We start from the raw sequence: 6,494 nt of genomic DNA on the forward strand, positions 1-6,494 counted from the left end.
TACAATATGAATTTTTAGTTTTGGTCGTTTGGATATATTATCATATTTTAAGAGGTTTTTTTTTTTTTGCATACTTCATTTGACCAACAAAAAGTACGAACCACATAAATACCTAACTATCCATCATCGTCACCAACATAATTGTTTAAACTAAAATACTGCTTTTCTATCAAAAATGAAAGAATTGGGAGCGTAAACTTGGTCAATAAGCCATAACTACAGAATTCAACTTAATCGCAAAGGCAAAGGACAAATATGGAACAATTCCTCATTAATTCCACTATATTAACTTCTAGCGGATTTTAAACTGTTTGTGTTGGAACGCATGTCTCTTATATATAAAAATTTTAGACAATCACATTTGAAAAGGAAATCAAGGAGTTTTCCTACCAACATAAATAATCGACAATCACTGCATTTTTAGCCCATTAACCCATCTACGATTCTTCCACCTTTACTATTTTTTCCATTCTAGCAAGTACACCAGCTGTATAACATATTTATCCCTGCAATTAACATCTGAAAATATTAAGACTCCAAATATATTTAATGACACACTATTAGCCATGTACTTAGGTAACACAGAATTTAAAAAAGGATAAACTGTAGGTGGTACATTGCCTTATTGGTATGGTGCCTCACCAATAAGGTTAACCTTATGTCAATCAAACCAATTGTGTATGCTGATATTAGACAACAAATTGTGTGTGTTTTCAGATAAAATCATAGATAATTACTTATTGTCGGTAAAATCACAAAAACTTGTTGTGCAGAACAGCTTAAGCAATTTATCGAACAGTTGGTGTGCAGAAATTGAAGCAATTCATAAAGAAATATTTGAACCAAAACAGGTGATGAGAAGATGAAACTTTCTATGAAACTGTGATTCCGCATGAACTGAAGAGTTACAAATATAGAAACACAAAAGCTTAGAAACCAGATACATGAACTGTTCTCCTAATTAGATCTTCTCGTTATAATAACAAAAAAAAAAGTTTGACCAGACCTTAGCAATATCGAAAATACGACTATAAATCATAGAGAGATCATCTTACTTTGTGTCCATCGTCTCTAATAACCCCAACAGTACCATCGCTTGAAAAACTACTTAGGAATAAAAGCGGCGAAAATATTTGATTACCTTTGGATGGCTGCTTTTATCGGACACAGTTGCCTTAGATAATAAATAGCAGATTTGCTTGATTGAGCGGGATTAGAATGAGAAAAAGAAACAATGGCCGACGTCGCCATCTTCCGCCGACAGACATGAACAGGCGAGGTGACGAAAAGATCGATTGAAACCGAGTGTGAAATCTTGATGTCATCTGTTTATATTGACTAAATGAAGGCCGATAACTCAGAAATTGGAAAGGGGAGAGATGAATCAACAATGGAATAATCTTGAAATGGATGGTGATTGAGGTATATGAAGTCGACTGACGTACGCTATCGATTCGAATTTGAAATAAGATTGTTTTTGATTTATTGGGATTACATTGAAAATTGATTGTTGATTTTATGCGGGTCTCTTTCCTTTTGCAGGAGCATTCCACAAGTGAAATGTCACCTGCAACAATGTTTGGATGAGAAAGATTTTAAGAAGCTCTGCTTATTCAAGATCTGTATCTGGACCTAATTGCACAATTCATTAAGTTAATCAACCACATAAGGCATCTTCCATAACTAAGTAGCAACAAAACCATAACAGCTACCAGAAATTCACCATAATAGCAACCTGAAAGTCCAAAAACCACACTGAACAACCCTTATTGAAGCAGATCTTCTTAGCACAAAATGAGAACAACCAACCTTATAATCGAAAAGTTAGAAGTAGAATATTACCTTTGATAACATAATTTCTGAATATCACCTCTTCTTAGGAATCATAGTTCGTTAAAACCCTAAAAATTAGAAATCTTTCAAACAAACGAATTCCAAAACAGAAACACAAATAGAAACAAATCCATAAATAATAACAGGTGGTGGGTTTGGATGTCTTTTACCCGGTTTGGAAGCCTCATGGTGGAGGTCGTTGCGTCGATAAAGAAGGACATTGGATGTCGTTTTAGATAAGAAAATAAGAAAGCGCAAGCAGGCGGAGATCTTTGTGGTAGCAATGGTTGTGTAGAAGGTAGTGCGATGGATGGCGGATGGCGTTAGAGTTAGGGTTTAGGTTACTAATGACAGATAATAGAGAAGTGATTGCGGAGTTTGTAACGGTGGCGTCAAGAAGTTGTTGGTAAGTTGGTAACAGAGGGTTGTCGGAGACATGAAAGGGCAAAGAGAAAGAGACGGGAGAGATGTGGTTTGGCGGCAGGTGGTAGCATGTTGAAGAAATTAGGGTTCTCAACATCTTGAGAGTTAACACCGTAAGATACATTTAGGTTAGTGCACGTATACACTTATATATTGTAAGCTTAATATGATTATACTTCATGTTCAAATAGTTGTACCTCTTAAATTTCAAGAAATGGGTAATATGCTTAATAATATAGTAAAAATAGTCAGTCTTACCGTTAGTAGGCCTCATTCACGAAGCTGGTCTATAAGGGGTGTTTAAGGAAACGGCCTATAAAATGACCGCTATTGGGTATATACTCTTACCCATCGCACTCTTGACTAGTGGATGGTCGTTAGCCGAACGGGTAGGATTGGACATTAATTCTCTCATTAATTAGTATAATGATGCTTATAAAGTAACTAAATATTTTTATAAATTCTCAATCTTAGTTACTTTAGGAAAATGTGAAAATGATACTAGTCCACGAAATTGCACTTTGCACCTTGCCAAGTCGTTAGTGGAGCGTGTGTGGTTAAACGACACACTAACTTGGACAAAAAAGGGTGGCAAAGGGTAGCTCGAGAATTACCATAGATCAATGGAGTGTGTGTGGTTAATAGGAAAATTGATTAAGTGGTAAATGGCATTGAGAGTGTCAAGCTAATTTGCATGGTTATTCACACATTGTTTGCATCCCCGGTATCCCAGTCACAAACTTGAAGGACATAATCGAGATTAAACATGCCATTGCAATGTTCAATGAATCTCAAAACAATCTAAGAGTTTCATTTCATTTAAAACCTAATTCTTCATTTCGTTTTTGGTGGTGGAATTGGTAAATCGTCATTTACCTACCTTCAAATAATTCGCAATTGGATTACGTCATCCCTCTTCCAAATTGTGAATTATTGTGTTGGGCCCTAGCATTAATATTTCATTTGGGTGTTATATTAAGGATTCTTTATCTAATCAAAACTTTGTTCCTTTTCTTTTTCAGATGTCTGGCTCAAACAACGCTTCTGGATCAAACTCCAACTCCTCAAGCTCCTTTTCTCTTATGAACATTTGTGCGAGGATCACCTTCGATGGATCCAATTTCAATGATTGGATTCACAACATTAGAATGGTCTTGCGATATGAGGAGAAAGAATACGCCCTCGACAAAGAACTCAAAGAGATAGATGAAACCAAAGCTATTGCTGATGAAATGGCTGAGTATAGGGCTCACGAAAAGGAAGCGACAAAGGTGTCGTGTATTATGGTGGCCACTATGACTCTTGAGCTGCAACGGTTCTACGAGGGCTACTGACCTTACGAGATGTGCCAAGATTTGATGGAAAAGTACCATCAAAGTGCACGTCAATAAAGGTACGAGATTGTCGCCTCACTGATAACGAACAAGATGAAGGATGGAGAGTCCATCACGAGCCACTTGCAAAGAATGCAAAGATATGTGGATCGTTTGCTCAAGTTGAATGTAAACTTTGACGATGGGTTGGCCATTGATATAATCCTCCAATCTTTACCTCCTTGTTATGATCAGTTCAAGATGACTTATCATATGAACAAGGAAGTTACTTTGATCAAACTTCAAGGTTTGTTGAGAACTACTGAAATTGGACTTAAAGGAAAAGCTGTCGAGTCCACCCCTACTACTGTTGCCCCGGTCCTTGCTATAGGACATGGAAAATGGAAAAATAGGAAAGCGCCCTCTAAGAGCCACAAGGGAAAGTCCCATGATATATCTTCTTCAAATGGATCCAAAGGTAAAGCCGGTTCTGCCACTCCCTTATCCGATCCTAAAGAAGCAACGTGCTTCTACTGTCACGAGAAGGGGCATTGGAAACGAAGCTTCCTGAAATACTTGCAGGACATCAAGGATGGGAAGATAAAGCCCACCTTCGTAGGTATTTATACTATTCAATCTAATAACTCGTCACATGCTAGTTCTTGGGTCCTTGATACATGATGTGGTTTTCACATTTGTTCTGATTTGCAGGGGCTAAGAAGAAGTAGGGATGCAGAGCATAGGAAGATGAACCTGATAATGGGGAATAGGAAATCGTCGCCTCTCACCAAGATCGAGATTTATTCTTTAGTGCTTAGTAGTGGGTTAGGATTAGAATTGAATGATTTTTTCAACTCGTCAGAGATGACGAGGAATATTATTTCTTTTCCTGGTTCGTACAGACAAGGCTTTAGATTTTCATTTAATAATGAAGTTGGTTCTATTAATGCTTTCTATAATGGTACTTTTTATTTTAAAGCATTGCCTTGTAATGGTGTATATGAAACTGTGATGGTTGCAGACAACTTAGGAAATAATGTTTTACATATTGATTAATCTAGTGGTTTAGACAAGGCATGCTTGTGGCATTGTCGTCTTAGACATGTAAACAAGAAGTATATAGCCCAACTCCAAAATGATGGAGTCTTGGAGTCATTTGACCTAAAGTCAGATGACACGTGCGAATTTTTGTTTACTTGGAAAGATGAATAAATTACCTTTCACTGGTACTTGTGAAAGAGGTGAGGGATTGTTGGATCTCATACACACAGATGTGTGTGGGCCCTTCAGATCCACCACAAGGGATGCAAACCGCTTCTATATGACTTTAACGATGATTATAGCAGGTATGGATATATCTACTTAGTCAAGCACAAGTCGGAAACCTTTGAAAAGTTCAAAGAGTTTAAGCAAGAAGTGAGAATCAATTGGGCAGGAATATAAATATGCTCAGATCTGATAGGGGTAGTGAGTATCTTAGTATCGAGTTCCACGACTATCTTAAGGAATGTGGAATTGTTTCACAATTGACGCCACCTAGGACACCGCAGCTCAATGGTGTAGCTGAGAGGTGCAATCGATCCTTGTTGGACATGGTTCGTTCCATGATGAGTCGAGCTTCGTTACTTATCTCATTCTGAGGGTATGCCTTAGAGACTGCCGCCCATATCCTTAATCTAGTCCCAACTAAAAAGGTTTTCAAAACACCTCACGAGATGTGGACATGGAAGGTTCCCTCGTTGGCACATATCAAGGTTTAAGGTTACGAGGTTTTCGTAGGAGGAGTGACTCACGACAATCTTGAACCTCGAAGTGAGCGGTGTATTTTCATCGGCTACCCACATAAATCTTTTTGATATATTTTCTATAGACCTTGTCACAATGTGGTCTTTGTAGCAAGTATAGGGGTTTTCCGCGAAAGAAACTCATATGCCAAGAGGACAGTGGGAGGAAAATTGATCTTCAAAAGCTTCAAGAGTCAAGCGATGAAGGAACCTATAACACTAGCGCTCAACCTGAGGAAGAGATTCCTGTTGAATTGATTGACGAGTCATTACCTCTAAGACGTTCCTCTCGAGTTAGGATGGCACGAGAGTTTTATGGTTTTCATCTTACTATGAAGGTGATATGTTTATCAGTGATAGTACAATGGTAAATTTGGATGAGCCTACTAACTACAAGGAAGCCATGGTGGGCCCCGAGTCTACAAAGTGGAAAGAGGCAATGGACAGCGAGATCCAATCCATGTATGACAATCAAGTTTGGAACTTGGTTAACAATGTACCAGGTCGAAAGACAGTCGGGTGCAAGTGGATCTTCAAGAAGAAGACCAACATGGATGGAAAGGTGCATACGTTCAAGGCACGACTGGTTGCGAAGGGCTTTACTCAAACCTCGGGGGTTGACTATGATGAGACCTTCTCACCAGTGGCCAAGATCAAGTCTATAAGGGTTATGCTGGCCATAGCTGCGTTTCATGATTATGAATTATGGAAGATGGATGTCAAAACTGCTTTCCTTAATGGGAAGTTGGCTGAAGATGTTTACATGTCTTAGCCAGAGGGTTTTGTAGACAGAAGGTACCCCAATAGAGTGTGAAAGCTTGAGAAATCCATCTATGGATTAAAGCAAGTGTCTCGTAGATGGAATCTTTGTTTCGATGAGAAAGTTAAAGAGTTTGAATTTTCGAGAAGCGAGGATGAGTCCTGTGTATATGTCAAAGATAGTGGGAGTATAGTTAGATTTCTAGTTTTGTATGTTGATGACATACTACTCATAGGAAACGACGTCCCAACCTTACAGGATGTTAAGTCCTGTCTTGGGAAGTGTTTCGCTATGAGGATCTAGGAGAAACTGCTTACATTATGGGGATAAGGATTTTGAGAAATAGGAGTAGAAGACTAATAGGACTTAGTCAAAGTACTT

At 38.3% G+C, this 6,494-nt stretch overlaps 1 long non-coding RNA gene across 1 annotated transcript; it reads right to left on the bottom strand.

Moving 5' to 3' along the window:
- Window positions 1-213: 213 nt before the first annotated feature.
- On the bottom strand, window positions 214-1,725 carry LOC145162319 (uncharacterized). The gene is made up of 2 exons (XR_013739037.1): window positions 1,142-1,725; window positions 214-506 (listed from the first exon to the last, which is right to left on the bottom strand). It is a non-coding gene; the product is annotated as an uncharacterized LOC145162319 (long non-coding RNA).
- Between the last annotated feature and the right edge of the window lie 4,769 nt (window positions 1,726-6,494).

This window comes from Lactuca virosa, chromosome 3 (genome assembly GCF_052849685.1).
Source record: "Lactuca virosa cultivar CGN04683 chromosome 3, Lactuca_virosa_CGN04683_v6, whole genome shotgun sequence".
In the NCBI taxonomy this organism is placed as follows: domain Eukaryota; kingdom Viridiplantae; phylum Streptophyta; class Magnoliopsida; order Asterales; family Asteraceae; genus Lactuca; species Lactuca virosa.